Raw genomic sequence first — 22500 nt, 5'->3', positions numbered from 1 at the left:
TGTGTGTACATTTTTATGTATGTACGTATATATGTATATTCTATTCTATCATAATTTTTGTTCTACTTTTATTTATTTATTTTATTTTTATCTTATTTTATTTCATACTTTATATTTTTTATTGTATTTTACTTTTTATTTTATACTATTTTATTTATTTTATTTTATTTTTTTATCATATTCAAAGTAATCCGTTAACCCTCACGCACACACAAAAATAAAAATAATTCCATATATTTAGTCTGCTGGTTTGAACGTAAGAGTGGCTGTATGGTAAGTAGCTTGCTTACGAACAAGTTGGTTCCGGGTTCAACCCCACTGTGTGGCACCTTAAGCAAGTGTCTTCTACTATAGCCTCGGGTCAACCAAAGCCTTGTGAGTGGATTTGGTCGACGGAAACTGAAAGAAGCCCGTCGTATATATATATATATATATATATATATATATATATATATATATATATATGTGTGTGTGTGTGTATGTGCGTGTATGTGCGTGTATGTTTCTGTGTCTGTGTTTGTGCCCCCAACATCGCTTGACAACAAATGCTGGTGTGTTTACATCCCCATAACTTAGTGGTTCAGCAAAACAGACCGATAGAATAAGTACTAGGCTTACAAAGAATAAGTCCTGGGGTCGATTTGCTCGACTAAAGGCGGTGCTCAGCATGGCCACAGTCAAATGACTGAAACAAGTAAAAGAGAGTGAAGGAGTAATACAATCTTTTACTGTATAAATTTTCCCCTGATGATATTTTGCCCACATCTTATAAATGCAAATTTATTGCATAAATTTGTAATTTATTTAATGTGCACAAACAGGAACACCTGTAAGAAGCAAGAATTATGAATTTATTAATAAGTGGGATTTATTTCCCCGCTAGCGATGTAAATAGAAGTGCATTTTGCGCCAAAAGCCAATATGAGATTTTCTCTCAGGGCAAATATCGTAGTATAGTTTGTTCTAACAGAACATCCAAATTTAAGTGGGAATAAATATCTCTTGGTATTAATACAGCCTCTGTCGCTAATAAATATTTTAAAGCGAAATATGTGTGTTCGTGTGTGTGTGTGTGTGTGTGTGTGTGTGTGTGTGTGAGTATGTGTGTGCGTGTGTCTTTATTGAATTTGAATTATAAGCAGCTCAAATAATGTAAACATGATCAATGTCACATTCTGTATATGTTTATACGCTCATAAGCCGCGGGATAGCGACAGAAGGGGGAATATATATATTATATATATATATATATATCACGTGATCACGTGACCGACCAGACCATCAGATGTTGTTACACATCGCTGGTCACAATGCGTTCGCATTGTTTTAGCCTTCGAATGACACCACCCCGCTGGCTAAGCGAGCAGGCCAACAGAAGAAAGAATGGTGAAAGAGTACAGCAGGGATCACCACCCCCTGCCGGAGCGTCGTGGAGCTTTTAGTTTTCGCTCAATAAACACTCACAACGCCCGGTCTGGGAATCGAAATCGCGATCCTGCGACCGCGAGTCCGCTGCCCCAACCTCCACATATTATATATTTTATTTATATATATATATATATATATATATATATATATATTATTATAATCTATCTGTATATCTATTTACGTATTCATATATTTATAATGCCAACGTATTTTTTTAATATTTGCGTATTTTTAAATATTAAATATTTATATGTTCATATATTTGTGTGTTTTAGTGCTGTGTTATCTGGAACTTTATATTGATTTATTAATGTCCAATGAAAGTGCACATATATATTGAAAATTCTATTGCATAATAGTTTTCTAGTTTTCTGCTGGTATTGCATCCACTGAAATTATAAATTGGAAATTAGCTCAATTAGAGCACTTTATTTCTTGCCTGTTTCTGGGTATTGTTAAAGTTAACAATCTCTACTTAAAATTGTATGATTTAAATATATATATATATATATATGTATATATATATATGTATTCTTTTACTTGTTTCAGTCATTTGACTGTGGCCATACTGGAGCACCGCCCATAGTCGAGCAAATTGACTCCAGGACTTATTCTTTCTAAACCTAGTACTTATCTTATCGGTCTCTTTTGCCGAACCGCTAAGTTACGGGGACGTAAACACACCAATATTGGTTGTCAAGCGATGTTAGGGGGACAAACACAGACACACACACACACACACACAATATATATATATATATATATATATATATATATATACGACGGGCTTCTTTCAATTTCCGTCTGTTAAATCCACTTATAAGGCTTTGGTCGGCCCGATCCCATAGTAGATGACACTTGCCCAAGGTGCCAAGTGCTCAACTGATACTTATTTCATCGACCCCAAAAGGATGAAAGGCAAAAATCAACATCGGCGGAATTTGAACTCAGAACGTAAAGACGGATGAAATGCCGCTAAGCATTTTACTCGAGGTTCTAACGATTCTGCCAGCTCGCCGCCTAAAAGGAAGGATTAGTATTCAGTTGTATGGAACAGGCTGTCAGCCGACGACTATTGATAGGTGTGATCCCACTACTGTTCGGCACAAGTTTTCTTGCCTGTTGCATTTCCGCCCTGGGTCGAATTAACCTTCCTAAAGCAACCTGGTCCTGATGAGCTCCCTCGTCAGCACTATATTGATGCCCAGCTTAGCGCGGACACCCGATTGTCATAAAGGACCGACTACCAGCACCCCCATCCTCAAATTGGCCCACCAACCATGCCTCTGAGTTGCTGGCTTACAGAAGCATGGCACAACTCCCAGCACGTCCCTCCCATATTAATGATATTTAAGAGTTTCTTGAGGTGATGTAGTTGGTCTTTGTAGTATGACAGGGTTAGGGTTAGTTAAGTTGTTGGTCGTATGTAAACCTTTCTTATATCCATGTGTTTTGTGTTGATGATTTTTGATTTGAGTGCTTGCAGTTCTAGTGTTTTTACCATGCCTTATCAGCTTAATCTGGTTGAATATGGCAGCTGAGTTTCCTGTGTTTAGGCTCTAGACATGGTTATGTCGTGGGTGATGAAGAAATGTTTCAGTTCTTTAAAAATGTTTCCAAAGTCATTTTGTTGTTGTTTAGTTGTTTGTGTGTTGCTGTGGTGTGCATTCTGTTCATCGGTTGTTATTGCGTACGCCGTATTGGATGTATTTAAACTTGTTAGTCATTTTAATTTATTGCTGTTATTGTTGTTGTGCCATAGAGCGTAAGCATAGCCAAATAATTAAGAAGTTCGCTTCGAAATTATGAGCTCACGAGTTCGATCCTATTGCGTGGAAACTTTCTCACTTTGCACCTCACTGACCCTGTCTTTCTGTTGTCCCGCCAATCCTTGGCACGCTCTCTTTCTTCTCCCCTCCTTAATTCCTTCTTTCTCTCTCTTCTCCCCCTCTTCGGTGCCTTTGTCCCTCTTTCGCTCTCTCTCTTTGATTCCTTTGCCCCGTTTTTCTCTCTCTTCTCTTCTCACGTGACTGCCGGTCAACTAGCCTTTCGGCTTCTGAGTACCGCCACGACAACATCGATCTCTTCGTCTGCCGTAAGGCATTATTTTCCAAATACACCAGCTAAGCTAATTTGAACTGTCTAAAGTCTAAAGACATTTGTTGTTTTTGTCCTGTTATTATTATTATTATTATTGTTTTTTGTATTTATATTCGTGTAGCATCGTCCGTTTTTCTGTCCTTGTTTCGTATACATTCGATCCTTTTTCCAAGAAATCTAATGCTCGTAGCTTAGTTTTTCCTTGGGGCTGGCCGGATCGGAGCGATCTCAAGATTAATCAGCTGAAATTGCAAGGATGATCCGCTTCTTAACTGAAGATTAGAGGCTTCGAATGACCCGTCCGTTTTTTTGTGTCGTCTATTTGAATGTTTTGCGTTCTTGTCCCATTTTGTATTTTTATATATATATTTTTATACATATATATATATATATATATATGTGTGTGTGTGTGTGTGTGTGTGTGTGTATGTTTGTGTGTCTGTGTTTGTCCACCCACCATCACTTGACAACCGATGCCGGTGTGTTTACGTCCCCGTAACTTAGCGGTTCGGCAAAAGAGACTGATAGAATAAGTACTAGGCTTACAGAGAATAAGCTATGGGGTCGATTTGCTCGACTAAAGGCGGTGCTCAAACATGGCCGCAGTCAAATAACTGAAACAAGCAAAAGAACTACAAAGAAAAAAACGAAGCCTTTTGGAATCGAATCCACATCTTCTGTAAGCATGACAGACATTCTACCATTGTAGCAAAACACTCCTTCGAACTTTTCTATTCATTGGTACAATGGTAGAACATTTATCTTGTTTACAGATGTGGGTTCGAATCCTACCGGGAACCTTCGATTTTTTTCCATTCAAGGTGTTTTATTAATCCAAAATTTATACACTACTATTTATAGCTTTATTAACTTCGAGTTCCAACTGAAAAAGCGATTTATTGCGTATCTTTATTTCAATATTATGGTTCGATTATATTTGTGCTTTTCGTTTAGTTATATCTAAATATATCTTTGTGAGTAAGTGAATACAAGTGTGTGTGTGTGTGTGCGTGCGTGCACGCGCGTCGTTGTTGTTTGTTCCTTCTCGAGCCATGCCTGGCTCATAAGGACTGGTTTCCCGGTTTCCTTGGCGTATAGGTTCCCCACCTGGACAGGACGCCGGTTCGTCGCAGGTGAGCTGCAAGATGCAGGAGGAAAGAGTGAGCGAAAGTTGTGGCGAAGGAGTCAGTAGAAGTTCGCCATTACCTTCTGCCGGAGCCGCATGGAGCTCAGGTGTTTCGCTCTTAAACACACACATCGCCCGGTCTGAGATTCGAACCCGTGATCCCTCGACCGCGAGTCCGCTGCTCTAACCACTAGGCCATGTGCTCCACATGTGCACGCACGTCGTTGCTGTACATTATATTCCTTTTTTTTCTTCTTTTATTGAGCCTTCTCGCTAATTCGTTTTGCAAGAAGAAATATTCTGCATATTACTGCAAATTATTTATCCAAATAAACTACTACATATTTATATGAATAACTGCTTCACAACGATGCATGTGAGTGTATATGTGAGAAAGGAGGAGAGAGAGGGAGAGAAGGAAAGGGAGAGACGGAGAGGGACTGAGAATGTTAGTGTTGAAACTGCACCCCAAAGTTTCCCCTAACTCCAACTCTAAAATTCTTTTTCTTCATGCTACTTTCTTCGATAATCTTTCTACCCTAATCCTATCCCCTTCAACCACCAAATCCCCGCCGTTCATTTTTTAAATTTTTTTATTTTCGTTTCTCTTTTATAATCCACAATCTTGAATGTATTTTCTCGTTTGTTCGCAAAACATTAACCCCAGACACAAGTCAATATAAAAGTTTTCTTTTCCTTTCGTCCGATATGTTTTCCAGACATGTTTTATTTGTCAAAGAACCTAAAATAAATAAATAAATAAAGTGTGAAAGCTAAAAAGAAAAAAAAACGAAAAAAAAAGCCAAATAATACAAGAAATGTAACGAAAGAGAGAAAAATAAAAAGAAATCAAAAGAACTTTTTTTTTACCATGCGGTTAGTGTAAACCTTCCTAACTATTGGAAAATGCGTTTCTCTTGCTTGTATCGTCAAGAGTTTGTCGAATTTCTATAGCAACACGTGTTAAACATCGATGCTAACGTGTAAAACTTTACTTTCCTTTTATTCTTTATTCTTTATTCATTTTTTTTTCCTTCTCTCCATATGTTCCCACTTAGCTGTTACAGCAAAGCCAAGAGCAAGTGAGAAGTACGGCAACGGAAAGTACGAAATACAATAATATCAAAAGGCTACAGTTGTAGCAGCAATAAAATTAACTACTACTACTACTACTGCTACTACTACTACTACTACTGCTGCTGCTGCTGCTACTACTACTACTACTACTGCTGCTGCTGCTGCTGCTACTACTACTACTACTACTACTACTACTACTACTACTACTACTGCTGCTGCTGCTGCTGTTTCTGCTGTTACTACTAATACTACTACCGCTTCCACCACCACCACCACCACCACCACCACCACCATCACCACCACCACTACCACCACGATGATGACGATGGTGATGAAGGTTACTACTACTACTACTACTACTACTACTACTACTACTACTGCTGCTGCTGTTTCTGCTGTTACTACTAATACTACTACCGCTTCCACCACCACCACCACCATCACCACCACCACTACCACCACGATGATGACGATGGTGATGAAGGTTACTACTACTACTACTACTACTACTACTACTACTACTACTACTGCTACTACTACAACTGCTGCTGCTGCTGTTTCTGCTATTACTACTAATACTACTACCGCTACCACCACCACCACCACCACCACCACCACTACCACTACTACCACGATGATGACGACGGTGATGAAGGTTACTACTACTACTACTACTACTACTACTACTACCACTACTATTACTAACCACCACCATCATCACTGCTGCCATATCCATCATCACCAGAAATGGTCTTGAAACCGTAACGAATGTTTTATAGGTCTGTATTACAGAGGTGTTATCCATCCATATAGCACCAGTTCTAAAGGTATCCAGATTCTTCGGCGATTAACTGAGAGGACAGATTGACAGTGTAACATATGTTAGTGTCAACATTCAACATCTTTCCCGCTAGAGAAAAAACATTTTTTAAAAAAATTGATGGGGTTAGTGTTGTTAAAATGATTATTTATCCAAAATATAAATAACATAAATACCCTCTTATATCAACAGACAAGTTGTTTTTAATATGTTATTACTCTTATAAATACTATATTACCCGCATATATAAACAAGTCTTCTATATTTTTGCATATGTGAAATGCATCTATGCATATGGGCATGTGCGGTTTCGTAGAAGTAATAATGCATGTATGTATGTGAGTCAGTGTGTGTGTGTGTGTATATGTGTATGTAAATATATATATATGTCAAGTGGCAAAAGATCGTTCGGTCTTTCACCACAAACCGTGTTGACTGTTTTTGCAGCTGCATACAAACACTGAGATGGTTCCAGTCCTCTCTAAACTCCTCCATATAAATCGCCAAACGAAATGTAAACACGAACGAAATATAAATGTAAATCATCACTCACTTGTTTAGCATTAAATTTGACGAAAAAGTTTCTGAGACAAGTGACGACTGTAATCGTCATTTCTGATTGACTTCAGAAAATAAGAAAAGAAAAAAAAAAAAGAAAAAGCTTCATCTTTAATCTTCTACGTTATAAACCTGTAACCTAGTAAGGAACTCTTAACTGAATTCCAATCCAATAGATTACACATATATTGGTATTTTCACCATTTATTCTTACTGTGCAGTTTCTTTTCCAATTTCAAGCGGTCTCTACAGTCAGAACAGGTTCAAAAAAGCATGCCCAAAATCACCATCTCCTTTTATTCTCCTAAAAATTCTGCAATATAATCCTGGGAAACTAATGATTTGACTCTAACAAAGCACAAACACGAACCACCTGGGAAGCATCGTAAGCTTTATTACAATTTGCATAAAAATTTCTCACATCCGCGACGTAATTATTGGATTCTCTAAGAAAGTACGGGACATTAATAGAACAGAAATTTCATTGAAAAATTGGTTACCTTAGTTTATAAGCTGACTTAAAAATATAAGACTGGTTACTTTCGTTTTTTGTATTTGGTTTGCAAGATTCTTGATGTGAAATCGTATGTTGAAACATATTTTGTTGAATCTCAGGAAGTTCATTCTGCCAATGCGTGTTTGTTATTGGCATAATGACCCACCTGAGATACAGCAGAAAACGGATTACTTCATTACATTAAAAAACGTATTTTATGTTATGTTTATATTACACGGACTTCTAGAGTTTGTTAACTGGTTTTGCTGATATGGTCTAGAAAATATAATGGAAATAGTAAAATGAGTAATGTTATGGAGTATTATCTCAGACGTCTTCAACTGAAACCCGTTGCATGTTTTTTCTTTGTATAACTGAGAAGTAGAGGCATCTAATGTCATCAAGTTGTCAGGAATTGGTGTCAGATCATGTCTTACCCCACATAGACTGGCATTCTAGTTAGGAAAAGATTTAGTTCTTCTACTTAATGCCAAGACAGTAAGACTAAGTGTCGGTTCATAAAAGTCCTTCATGCTATGGTGACATTTACATCTCAAAGGTTAGCTTTTACTCTTCATTGCTAGAACTAATTCAACTTTAAACAGCTGCTAACTTTATACAAAGGACAAGTGCGATTCTTGTGTGACTTAACTGCATACATAAATATACTCTACTGCCTCCGAAAGAAAAAGGCAATCCACTTGACTGGTAAATAATCACAAACGAACCCTCTACGACTATTCGCAGACCGACTTATAGTACAATACAAGCTGTGCATCTCACACTGCCCTACTCTTACTTTTGTAACCTTTACTGAGGCTATTTCCCACCACCGCCGCCGCCACCAAATCCTAATATTAACAGTTTCCAGGTCTTCCTTCCTAAAACTAAAGCTCTGTTGAATACTCTATCATGTTACCCCAAAACACCTGCCAAAAGAAATTTAAGTAGAATATTACCTTTACTGAAGCCACTCTCCTAGAACGGCCTGGAAAGACTGTGTCCACATCCACTACTCCGTGGATAGGAGGAATTTGACAAAAGGGTAAGATGCTGGGAAACAGTTCGTCATTTAGAGATCTGTAACATGGAGAAGTGCACTCATTATGAAATTATGTGTACACGTCAGTTATCTAAATATAAGAATACATTTTACTACAAGCATTACAGAAACACCCGTATTCTGTTCATTTTATCATTTTCCTTAATTTCAGACACTGGAGCGTGGCTAAATTGAAGCATCGCCTTGAACGGATTATTAAATTCTTATTGAGTTTGATATTTAATTTAGTTTGGTATCTATTTTGACAATTTATATTTGTCGAACTGCTGAGTTACGTGTTATAAAGGGACATGGCACCACTTGTTTACGAAGCAAATTTAACCACTGGATTATGCCGGTGCTCATGAGCATAGAATATATTATATGCATAAATATACAAATTATCTGACTGGTATAACTTTCAGTAATGTATCGAGAACTGGTGGGGGATTTTTGCTATTTTTGTTTTTATCTTAAAATATTTATTGTTCCTTTTTCCAAACTGTCTTATTTGTCAGAAATCAACAAAAGACCAAATAGCGAGATATATTTTTTAAATTTTATTTTAATTTTATCTAGTTTCAGCTCACGAGCTGTGGCCATGCTGAGGCACCGCCATTTGGTGTTGTTACATGATTTTACTTCACGAATGCTTTTTAGCAATTGCCATTTGGTGCATGAGAGAGTTCGATGCAGCTGCCCTCATCTGCACCTCCTGCCGTGAAGTTGGTTCATCTGGGACACCTGACAGGAAGAGATCCAGTTTTATTTTAAAGACATCTGCATCCACCCCATGCAGGTCTCTCAGGTTCTTCGGGAGGATATTGAAGAGCTGTGGGCCTCTGAAGCCCAGGCTATCACAATATCTTGTCCTACATCTTGATGGAAAATTTGGAGTCCTTGGCGCTATGCAGTGGCGCCCAGTTCTAGCATTTGTGTAACTCTCGATGCCAAAGTTTGGGACAAGTCCTTCTAGGATATATCTTTCGGCGGGTCTCTACAAAGGCATTCGTTTGTCATACGTTGCTATCATTTCACATTTAGGGCCATTCGCAGCAGCATCCTTGTGTAGCAGCCATCTACCCTGTTGATAATTTCTTTATCGGTGTCCACGTTTCCCTGCTATATAATAGCCCTGATTCGACAGTTGCAATGAAAGTTTGTGAGAAGATCAGGCGAAGACGGCTGCGAATGTCTGTTCACTGCGTGTGCCACCTTGGACTAGAAGCATCCAAATTAGTTTTGTGGAACCCACTTCATGGTGATGTAAAAGAGGAAAACGTTGTCTCACCTGCATCGACAAACTTGATTGCAGACACTGGCCTGGACATCGAGGCTGTGATGCTGGACCGAGGAGTGTAGTGGGTGGACTTTGTTTCCGCGATCCGGGTTAAAACCCGGCCATAATAATAATAATAATAATAATAATAATAATAATATTAATAATAATAATATAATAATAATAATACGGAGATGTACTTGCATAGCAAGTGATTTGATCTGAGATCGTGTGCTGAAACGAAAACAATTGCAGCGTGGAAGGTGTTTGTGCCATTTAAGAAATACCCAAAAGCTGTTCGATTCACTTCAACATTTAAGTTTAATTTGTCAAAATATTTTCGCTTTTAAGACCGCGACAAATTAAACTTAAATGTTGAAGTGAATCGAACGGCTTTTGTGTGTTTCTTAAATGGCTTACAAACACCTTCCACGCTGCAATAATAATAATAATGATAATAATAATAATAATAATAATAATAATAATGATAATAATAGGCGCAGGAGTGGCTGTGTGGTAAGTAGCTTGCTAACCAACCACATGGTTCCGGGTTCAGTCCCACTGCGTGGCATCTTGGGCAAGTGTCTTCTGCTATAGCCCCGGGCCGACCAATGCCTTGTGAGTGGATTTGGTAGACGGAAACTGAAAGAAGCCTGTCGTATATATGTATATATATGTATATGTGGTGTGTGTGTGTGTGTTTGTGTGTCTGTGTTTGTCCCCCTAGCATTGCTTGACACCGATGCTGGTGTGTTTTTGTGTTTACGTCCCCGTCACTTAGCGGTTCGGCAAAAGAGACCGATAGAATAAGTACTGGGTTTACAAGAATAAGTCCCGGGGTCGATTTGCTCGACTAAAAGGCGGTGCTCCAGCATGGCCGCAGTCAAATGACTGAAACAAGTAAAAAAAAAAAAAAAAAATAATAATAATAAATAATAATAATAAAAATAATAATAATAATAATAATAATAATAATAATAATATTTATAATAATCCTTTAATATAACGCTTCATGAAAATATGTCATGTGGCATATTAAGAATATTGGAGCTGCTGTCAGGCTCGAGGTGATCCAGAAGATAGCATTGTTGGATACAGCTCGCATTCTACGGAGAGTATTGACTCTGAGTCACAGGAGAAGGCACTACTTGAAACCTTTGGTGATTTGTTGTTGCCTGCTTTCAAGTAAAGACTAACCGGTAATTAAGAACTATCCGAGAAACTATCCAAAACAACAACAACAACAACAACAACAACAGCAGCAGCAGCAGCAGCAAGAACAACAACAACAACAATAATAATATAAAGATAATGGTATGAAATACAGACCATACTGTGAAATATAATCCACAAGAGAATATGTAAATCGATCATAAGAAACACAGATTTTATAATTGTTATATAATTGTTATAATGTTTATATGTTGTATGTGTATATATATATATATATATACACACATATATATATACATATATATATATGTGTGTGTATATATATATATATATATAACACATATATATATGTGTGTGTGTGTGTATGTATGTATATATATATATATATTATATATATATATATATATATATATATATATACATATATATAACATGTAGGCGCAGGAGTGGGTGTGTGGTAAGTAGCTTGTTTACCAACCACATGGTTCCGGGTTCAGTCCCACTGCGTGGCACCTTGGGCAAGTGTCTTCTACTATAGCCTCGGGCCAACCAAAGCCTTGTGAGGGGATTTGGTAGGCGGAAACTGAAAGAAGCCCGTCGTATATGCGTATATATATATATATATATAATGTGTGGTGTGTGTTGTGTGTCTGCGTGGTCCCCCTAGCATTGCTTGACAACCGATGCTGGTGTGTTTATGTCCCCGTTCCTTAGCGGTTCGGCAAAGAGAACGATAGAATAAGTACTGGGCTTACACCGAATAAGTCCCGGGGTCGAGTTGCTCGATTAAAGGCGGTAGTCAAATGACTGAAACAAGTAAAAGAGTAAAGAGAATAATATATATGTGTGTGTGTGTGTGTATATATATATAGAGATATATATATTAGATATATATATATATATATAAATATATATATATATTATATATATATATATAATATGTATATGTATATGTTTATTCTTATTTTGTTCATGTGTTTACATCCACCCATTATTATCATTACATATGCTTGTATGTATGTATGTATGTATGTATAACACAATGTTAGTAATAAATAATAATAATTGAATCGAAAAAAAAAATATATATATATATCATATATATATATATACATATACATATACACCACACACACCACACACACATAATATATATATATATATATATATATATATATATATATATATATATATAGTTATTTATTTATTTATCTGTGTATTTATTATGTTTTCCAGGATCCTCTATCGTCATAAAACAAAAAAAAACAAACAAAAAAAAATACAAAATACAAATTACAGGACATATAAAAACAGAAGATACAAATATTACAGGCACCCACATACACACACTAAATAAACATAAACGCACATAGAGATATAAGATGCGCATATGAAGACATACAATAGAAATACAAAATGGCTGACGGTAGTAAGGAGAGACACAAAAGTGAGAAGAAAAACAAAGGACCACTGATGCGGTCACAGGAGTGTGACGAAAGAACTCTGGGCCGAAATAAGATTAAGATTAATGAAAAAATATAACACTGAAGCAAAGTAACACCAAATATATGTGCGGTGTGTTTTTATTTCTAAACTGGCAAAATGACCATTCCGAAATATAACATATCTGTTTCAACACACGACTTCACATAAAAAATCTTGCACAACAAATATTTAAACGTATATAATATATATATATATATTATATATATACACACACATTATTAAGTGTCCTCTACTACAACCTCGGGCTGACCAAAGCTTTGTGAGTGGATTTGGTAGACGGAAACTGAAAGAAGCCCGTCGTATATATGTATATATATGTATATACATATGTATATGTGTGTATATGTTTGTGTGTCTGTGTTTGTCCCCCCCAAAATCGCTTGACAACCGATAGTGGTGCGTTTGCGTCCCCGTAACTTAGCGGTTCGGCAAAAAAGACCTATATAATAAGTACTACGCTTACAAAGAATAAGTCCTGGGTCGAGTTGCTCGACTAAAGGCGGTGCTCCAGCATGGCCGCCGCCAAATGACTCAAGCAAGTAAACGAGTAAAAAGTATAAATATAAATAAATGTGCCCGCGCACTTGTATGTATGTATATGAATATATATATATATATACATATATATGTGTGAATGTGTGTGTGTTTGTATGTATCTATTATACATATATATGTGCGTGTGTACGTATTTATATATACACATATATCAACTTACATAAACAAATTAAAACACCCTCCAACTAAAATCTCATGCAGTGTAAACGCTACACAGCAGATAGAATACACAACCAATGACACATATCGAAGCCATCCACAAATACCAACATATATATATATGCTAGTAGTATAGCCCTGCGTTGCTCGGGTTTGTTTTTTAGTTGCGCTTAAAACGGCAGACTTTGATGTCGCGTTAACAAAGTTTTGACATAGTTTTAATCTTTTTTGAAAAGTAAAAATTTTGCATTATGTAACTTGTTATCCTCAATAAGTGAATATTTTTCTGGTTGAAATACACCGAAAAATGGCGACACAGCAGCCAAAAAGTCGTAAAAAGTAGGCATTTTCATAGAAAAAAAAGAAGCACTTTTTTGATGTAAATAATTTTTGGTCTGAACATGGTCCGATTTGGATTTTTTGCTACGGAATGAAGAGCAAAACTTCTTCTATCATACACTCAATTTTGGTCAACTTGCGCCGCAGGAGATAGTGTTTGTTGAAGGCTACCAAACCTGCCCCCCCCCACCACACAGAGACAACTTCAGTTTTATATGTATGTGTGTGTATATATAAATTAATAAATAAAACATATGCATATATACATACATATATGTACGTACCTACCTCTACATGTATATATACATGCATATAAGGGTACAGGACACCAAAAAAGAAAAACGTCGAACACAATGAGAAACGAAAACATAAACACAAAACCAAGGAACTGGACATTTTTCTTAAACAACGAAAAAATAGAGTACAGGACAAATAACACAAGGAAAATTCCCCTTCTTCAGTCACCATGGTTTCATCTACTCTGCGTTTCGAAGGTGACGGCGATACGCATCTTCGATAGAAACTTTCCTTCCCGCGAAAATCAAATTAAATAAAATTTGAGATCTTTTTGCGGAGGGGTAAAAATGGTAACAAAAACAGGACAGTAACGATAGTTCAAAATATAAACAGTAAAAGACGTTGGTATTTGTGGATGGGTCCGATATATGTTATTCTATTGGTTGTGTGTTCTATCTGTTGTGTAGAGTTTTTATATTGCATGCAATTTTAGTTGGAGGGTGTTATGTAATTTGTTATGTAAGTATTAATTTGTTTATGTAAGTTGGTTTATGTAGTCACGTTAGTTTCGCCTGATGATCGCACTAGCGTGAAACTCGAGTCGTAAGAAAACTCAATTTCCACTACAACATGCATAAAATGCTCCTTTCTCGTGCCTATCTGGAGAATTATGTCTAGCTTGACGAATAACAAATTGACCGTCGAGTTGCCTTTGCCTCATTTTCTTCCTTTAATATCTGAAAATCAGTGAGGAAATATAACTAAATACTGCTTCTTACAATTAGATTGCCTGAGTCTTGCTTGGTTTGCTCAGTTCATTGAACATGAGGCACTTAATTTCCTTGTATTGTCCACCTGGTTGCTCAGCTTGTTAGAAATAATAACCTAAATTCCCTCAAATTACACCCAGTCGTGTTTGAAAAGGAAGGCAGATTGGACGATATAGTCTAAAATAGACAACAAAATAGACGAGATGGCCATTGCCAGAATGCTCTTTATCATAGGTTTGCGCAGTTAAATCTGTCAAGGGGACTAATATGTTAAGACTAACGTGCATGTAGGGAATATTAAGCTCCCAGATATCTACGCCATGTGTATTAGGTGATATTTTGAATTATTCTCACTAGATTTGAGCAGTAATTTATCTTTACAAGTGATGACGTGATGACAATCTCTGTCATGTCTCACAGTTTCCATTGTCCTAAAACTAATCAATCGTAAACAATAATAGAAGATTACATTTCCGGACGACTGATTTCAGTAATACTTTCTCTAAATGATTGACACTAAATCCTGAGCAATCTTTCACTGCGCTCCATCAAATAGACACGTCCTATTTAAAAGACCATCACAGTCCCTGTTGTAAGAGATAACAGTTGTCTGTTCAGTGCCAAATTATCAACTGGCTTACCTGTCTCCTTTGTAATCTATATTTAATAGACCACTCGCCCACTATTATAGGCGTCGCTTGATAAATAAACACAAAGCCATTGATAATCTGGTGTGTGTGGTCTAGGAATCACTATATTAGCCAAATGGATCCTGCAGCGTACGTACATCAGTAAGTTTCATGGGAAGGGGAATTAGTGTTCTCTACAAACCGAGCATATTATATACACGCCACCTCTGTCTTCTTTTTGAATTAGATGTAGATGGTAATAGAATTGCGTGTTTTTAGATCAGTGCGTCTTTAGAAAGACATTTGTCCATTGTTTAAAATAAACTCAAGTCATGGGAAGTACGCTATGATTTAAAAGAGGGTGGGGGATAATAGTAGTTTAATAGTTTGCTGTAACAGACATTGTAGTTGTGGTGAAAGAATGAAAAAATCTTATTGACACGATGATTATAAACTTCGGTCCGATCTCAGCAGTAGGACAGACAGCAGGTAGAAGAAGCAGGTTGTGAATTCCACTTAAAATTTGTCACACTTGAGATCTGTCAAATTAAGTCTTATTTACTTCACAACAAAAATATCAACAACCTTAAGAAATGATGAGTTGAAAAGAAGAAAAAAAAATGATTGGTTAAATATGAAGGAATGAACCAAAGTTGATGTAATGGATTATAAACGTTTTCTTGACAAATCTTTTGGTATTGAACTGCGCTCGTTCTATTTAATTTTTTTAATGTTTGTCAATAGGTTAACCATTTAACCAATAAACTAATCGAATGAAGCAGACTTGTAGTAGAGAAGGCATGTATAGGATTTTGACAACAACAGCTGACCAATTAATTGATTGACCGAACGATTAATCAATCAATTAGTTAAAGGATTAATCAATTAACAAATAAAAATGATTAAAAAAAGTGAACTATAACCAACGTGAGTATCTATTATTTACATAATGTAAGGTGGCGAGCTGGCGTATTCGTTAGCGACATTTCGTCCGCCTTTGCGCTCTGAGTTCAAATTCCGCCGAGGTCCACTTCACTTTCATCCTTTCGGGGTTGGTAGGATGAGTACCAGTGTGCACTAGGGTCGATGTAATCTACTAGCCTCTCTTCGAAACTGCTGGCCTTGTGCCAAAATTTGAAACCATTTAAAAAAATTATTTTGCATAATGATCCTTCCGAGATACAATAAATGATCACATAATATTTCATCTAGTTATGGGGTTTGATCTAGAAGAAAATTGAATTTTTAACAAAGTATTGTTTTACATTAAACACTTCTTATGTCTTAATTTCTTGTCAATAAAAACAATGGAAGAGACAAGAGGACACCTTGCTGAACTGCATTGAGAGCGTGTTTACGGGATTAACAGCAACTTTGCAGATACATATGTCCCAGTATAGAAAGTCCTGAGCTTTTTTAGCGCCAACTGATAAGAGCCGAAATATTTTCAGACCAAGAAAAGAAAGACTAATTTTTGCGATAGGAATTTGACAGTATTCCATGTAAGAACATCGTTGATTTCCTTACGTTTATCTTCCTTGAGAAAAGCACAAATATCATCTAATTTTAATTCCTCTTCACAATACATCTGTGACTGCATGTTTAAGCGATCCTTATTCAAGTAATAACGTGCTAATGACGATGATCATTTCTCTCAGATATCAAACATGATAGTATCCTACTTTTATTGGGAAAAAGTTGAACTGCTTGTTAATATTTCCTGATAACGCCATCTATGTTATTATATGGTGTTATATATAGAGAAATATTAAACAACAAGGCATATAAAGGTTGGACATTATACGTCGTTATGTAGACAGTCACGATGGCTTTAATATCAATGGTGATGTCGTGGCTGACGATGATAAGAATGACTACGACGACGACGAGGGCAAACACAACAACAGGTGCAAACCACAATTCATTTTGATGAATTCCTATTATATGAGACAGCTTTGTAGAGGATAAGAGAGGTTGTGATGAAAATTCATGGGTCATTCGTAGCCAACGGAAATATATATCTATAATAATATTTCACCTGAAGGGCTGAAACAAATTAGAAAAGATGACATTTGTAAGCAGATAACTGTTTGCTTTTCTTGTTTTTTTTTTGTTTGTTTTTGTAATTGTTTTTTTTTTTGTTTGTGGTATAACAATTCCTTTTCTCTTGTAAAATGTAAATGGTGCAAACCATTTGCGAGGCTTCCTCTACGAGGTCACTTGATAAGTTAGAAATAGCTGATAAATCTCCATCAAATTACATTTTACAATCTTAAGAAAGTGAAAGAACACACTGGGTAATGTTCTATATTACCCCAAGAAGAGGAGATAGTCACGAATAGAGTACCTTTGACATATTCTGCTCTATTAGAGTTGACCGGAATCTAAACAACAATGACAGTTAGTCAATATTTCAGTTAAACAAAGCGGCGAGCTGGAAGAATCTTTAGCACGCCGGCAAAATACACCGAGGTTAACTTTGCCTTTCATCATTCCGGGATCGATAAAATAAGTACCAGCTGAGTATAAATATCGATGTAATCGACTTACCCACCCCCAAACTTGCTGGCCTTGTGCCAAAATTTGAAACCAATATTTCAATTATACAGAGTGCAGCAAAATGATCTGACACATTTGTAGGTTTAATAAAAGTGAAATACAGTATAGAGCGAAAAATGTTTTTTTATTTTTATTTTTGTGAATGGATTTGGTAGACGGAAACTGAAAGAAGCCTGTCGTATATATGTATATATATATGTATGTGTGTATATGTTTGTGTGTCTGTGTTTGTCCCCCTAGCATTGCTTGACAACCGATGCTGGTGTGTTTACGTCCCCGTCACTTAGGGGTTCGGCAAAAGAGACCGATAGAATAAGTACTGGGCTTACAAAGAATAAGTCCCGGGGTCGATTTGCTCGACTAAAGGCGGTGCTCCAGCATGGCCGCAGTCAAATGACTGAAACAAGTAAAAGAGTAAAAGAGTCAAAGAATGTACATATAATGCCATTTTGTTTCAATAAGTGCAATTTGTCACATTTTGTTTCATTTCGCTTTCAGTTGCCAATATGAATTGGACGGGTGAGCATCGCACTTTCATTGTGTAAACGTTTATCAAGAACAACGAATCCGTAACTGCAACACGAAGAGCGTTCCATGTGCACTTAAGGCTAGATAGACATAATCCCGTACCTACTCATTTGGGATCCGTACTTCTTAGAAGAAGACAGTGTTACTGTGACTCTGAACTCTGATCAATGTTGTGTGATGCTAGAGACTTTTCTGAAACCGAAATGGAATAAACTTGATAGGGACAATGTTCGGTTTTAACAGGATGGGACAACAGCCCACACTTCTAGACGTGCGAGGAAGATTTTGAGGGAAATGTTCCCCGGTCATGTGATCTCATTGCACGGTGACATCGGTTAACCCGCCCGATCACCTGATTTGAACCCGTGCGATTTTTTCCTGTGGGGGTACATGAAATCAGAGGTATACACTCATCACCCTTAATCTATTGAACAATTAAAAGATGCCATTCGTTAAGAAATTGCTCCACATCAAATGACTCGTCGTGTTATGGACAACTTTCATGAACGCCTTCGACAACATGTGGACAATAACAGCACCAACTTGACTGGTATAATTCTTAAAACCAAATGATACGAAATGGCATTATATGTACATTTCGTAAATAAAAACAAAATTTTCGTTTTTTACTCTATTTCGCTTTTATTAAACCTACAAATGTGTCAGATCATTTTGCCGCACTCTGTGCAAGGTGGCGAGCTGGCAGAAGCGTTAGCACACAGGACAAAATACTTTGCGGCATTTCGTCCGACTTTACGTTCTGAGTTCAAATTCCGCCAACTTTTCGTTTCATCTTTCTGTGGTCAATAAAATAAGTACCAGTTGAATACCGGAGTCGATGTAATCGACTAAGTCCCTTCCCCCTAAATTGCTGGCCTTGAGCCAAAATTTGAAATCAATATTTCAGTTATACAGTATCTGCTCCTCTGTTATTATTTTCTTGTCCTCTGTTCCTGGTCGCCTGAATACGTGATCAGTAATGGACCCCTGGTCTCCTAGGCAGCGAGCTGGAAGAATCGTTAGCACGCCGGGCGAAATGCTTAACAGTATTTCGTTTGCGGTTACGTTCTGAGTTCAAATTCCGCCGAGGTCGACTTTGCCTTTCATCCTTTCGGGGTCGATTAAATAAATACCAGTTACGCACTGGGGTCAATATAATCGACTTAATCCGATTGTCCCCTCTGTGTTTAGCCCCTTGTGGGTAGTAAAGAAATAGTAGTAGTCTCCTGGTCACCAGATCAATAACGATTCCTTGATATCAATGTAATCTGGTTACTTGATTTATAAGTGTATCACTTTCATAGTTATTCTGAACTCATTATGTATTAGATAGCTCCTGTTTGTTGTTACTGTAGTTACCTCTGAGTATGAGGCCTTATTCACTCTATCGATATAACACGTGAGTGGTTATCGATAGAACCTGGTTTGTATATTACGTATACGTGGAGGCGCAATGGCTCAGTGGTTAGGGCAGCAGACTCGCGGTCGTAGGATCGCGGTTTCGATTCCTAGACCGGGCGTTGTGAGTGTTTATTGAGCGAAAACACCTAAAGCTCCACGAGGCTCCGGCAGGGTGGTGGTGGCGATCCCTGCTGTACTCTTTCGCCACAACTTTCTCTCACTCTTTCTTCTGTTGGCCTGCTCGCTTAGCCAGCGGGGTGGCGTCATTTGAAGGCTAAAACAATGCGAAGCGCATTGTGACCAGCGATGTGTAGCAACATCTGATAGCCTGGTCGGTCACGGTCACGGCGATATTACGTATACAGTTGTGTCTATTTCATTATTTTGTTGAGCGAATAATAGGTAAATTGCTGTGTAATGGTTGAACTAGTGAGCGTCAGTTTAGCCTTCAACACAAGCAGTGTTGGGTCATGTAAGATTATTGAGTTGTGAAGTCAACAGTAAATATTTAGCACTGTAAACATGGCCGTAAGACTATAAGTTCGCTTCGCAATCATTTGTAACAGGTCCGTGCCCGATATGCGACGGCGCATTAGTCTTCTCTCATAATCTTAGGTTGAATAATACTCTGTTTTTTTTTTAGCTGAATTGGCTGATAGAAACCGTACCAAAGTTTGTCGTGTGTTTGTATGTTTTAGTTGGTTTTTCTCTTTTGCAGATTTCGAGCCGGTCTCTAACAAGCTAGCGAGGCTTTTGTGTAACTAAAGGCGGCCCTTGAGGTTTGTGGTTATCTGAATTAATTGATGTATGCATATGCGGCGCGCACGTGTGTGTGTGTGTGTGTGTAAGTTAATGCAGGCGCGCCTTTGTGAATAAACTTGTCCAAGTTGCAGATTTCTTCAAGTTTCCAATCTAATATCTCAAATGTTGATACCAATACCGAGAAAGCATTATGGAATATCACGGTATTACGGCATAGTCTAGACTATCGGATGTTGTTATACATCACTCGTCACAATGCGCTTCGCTTTGTTTTAACTTTCTAATGAGGCCAGCCCGCTGGATGGGCGAGCAGACCAACATTCCCTTTGATCGGAAGGCTAGTCCGTCGCAAGCTTACCCATTTACAGCTGAGTGGCCTGGGATATTACTCGAATACAGTTTAAAATCTACTACTGATTTCAGTCACTTGATTATGACCATGCTGTAATACCATTTTCAAGAGTTCATGGCCGCGTATGTAATTTATTATCCAGTTTTGAATTAAGTCATCTTTTCTTGTATAGGGACAGAACTAAGCGCTCCATTTTAAGCTGGCATGTGCGCGCTCATGCACACAGGAACACACACACACGAACACATGAACACACGCACACACGAACACACACATATATATGTCTATTAAATTCACAATCCTTGATTGACTCGAAGTTACAATAGAAAACATTTTCAAAGTGCCGCACAGTAGGACCGAACTCAGAACTAAGAATTTCCAAACTGAACTTATTAATCACGCGGCTTAGTCTGATTTTATTTTAATCCTTTCTTGTGTTATTCGAATTAACACGAAAAATATTTTTATCGGAAGCTTTTAGAAGCTACAGTAACACCCACCCGTAGTGGTTAGCCATATTGAGATGGCTATTATACTTTAGATTTTGCTTTTGCACTTTTATTCTTCTTCAGATTTTGTTCATCGTATTTGGAATTTGAATAAATTTTACCTCTTTCCTCATATATAGCGATGGAGTGCCAAATAGAGAAAAAAGGAAGAAAAACACGAACGAATATATCGGAGACCCCAATTCTTGCCTGGTAAGTGATTTGATTTGAGACCAAGCTATAATTGTTTTACGGAGATGTACTCGCATAGCACGAATTTTTGTCAGTGAACAGGTCGCGGATTTTAGCGACGAAAATATTTTGACAAATTAAACTTAAATGCTGAAGTGAATCGAACGGCTTTTGTGTGTTTCTTAAATGGCTTACAAACACCTTCCATGCTGCAATTGTTATAATTGTTTGTCTTCTGATTATTGGTATAACTTTTAATTATTGGTATATTTACGCCTCCGTAACTTAGCTGTTCGGCAAAGAAACCAATAGAGTATGTCACAATCTTTAAAAAACAGTTTTAGGGTCGATACATTCGACTAAAAATCCTCCGATACAGTGCTCCAGCAGGGCTGCAGTCTAATGACTGTAAAATGAATCTTTAACTATAAAGATTTGTAGAGATTTTGAAATATTGAGGTGGCCGATTTCTTCTGTCGAAGTACATGGTCAGTTTTCACAAAGTATATTGCTAGCGCTAAATTAATCACCCACCAAATGGAAACTTCAATGCAGGAGGGAGTTAAATAAGAACATAGAAGGAACAATACTGCATAGTGCAATGTGGTGTTTAGTAGTTTCAACTGCTTGTCTCTACTCATACATTACTCATTAGTAATTATTAATTAGCCATCATTTGTAGATTTAAATATTTCTTCTATTTTATTTCTACTTAGAAGATTATTCTCAGATAATTGAGAGGATGTATAAATGGATGTATAATAAGAATATGTATAACATTTAATGGTATAAATACCGTTAAACATCTCAATAAGTTTTTGTATCTTTAACAAAAGATTTTTTTATATAATTAAGCACACACACACACACACGCACACACACACAAATATATAATGTATACTATATATATGTGTACATATATAT

This window comes from Octopus sinensis, linkage group LG11 (genome assembly GCF_006345805.1).
Source record: "Octopus sinensis linkage group LG11, ASM634580v1, whole genome shotgun sequence".
Lineage (NCBI taxonomy): Eukaryota > Metazoa > Mollusca > Cephalopoda > Octopoda > Octopodidae > Octopus > Octopus sinensis.
The sequence above is the reverse complement of the archived record's forward strand: the minus strand, read 5'-3'. Positions refer to the sequence as shown.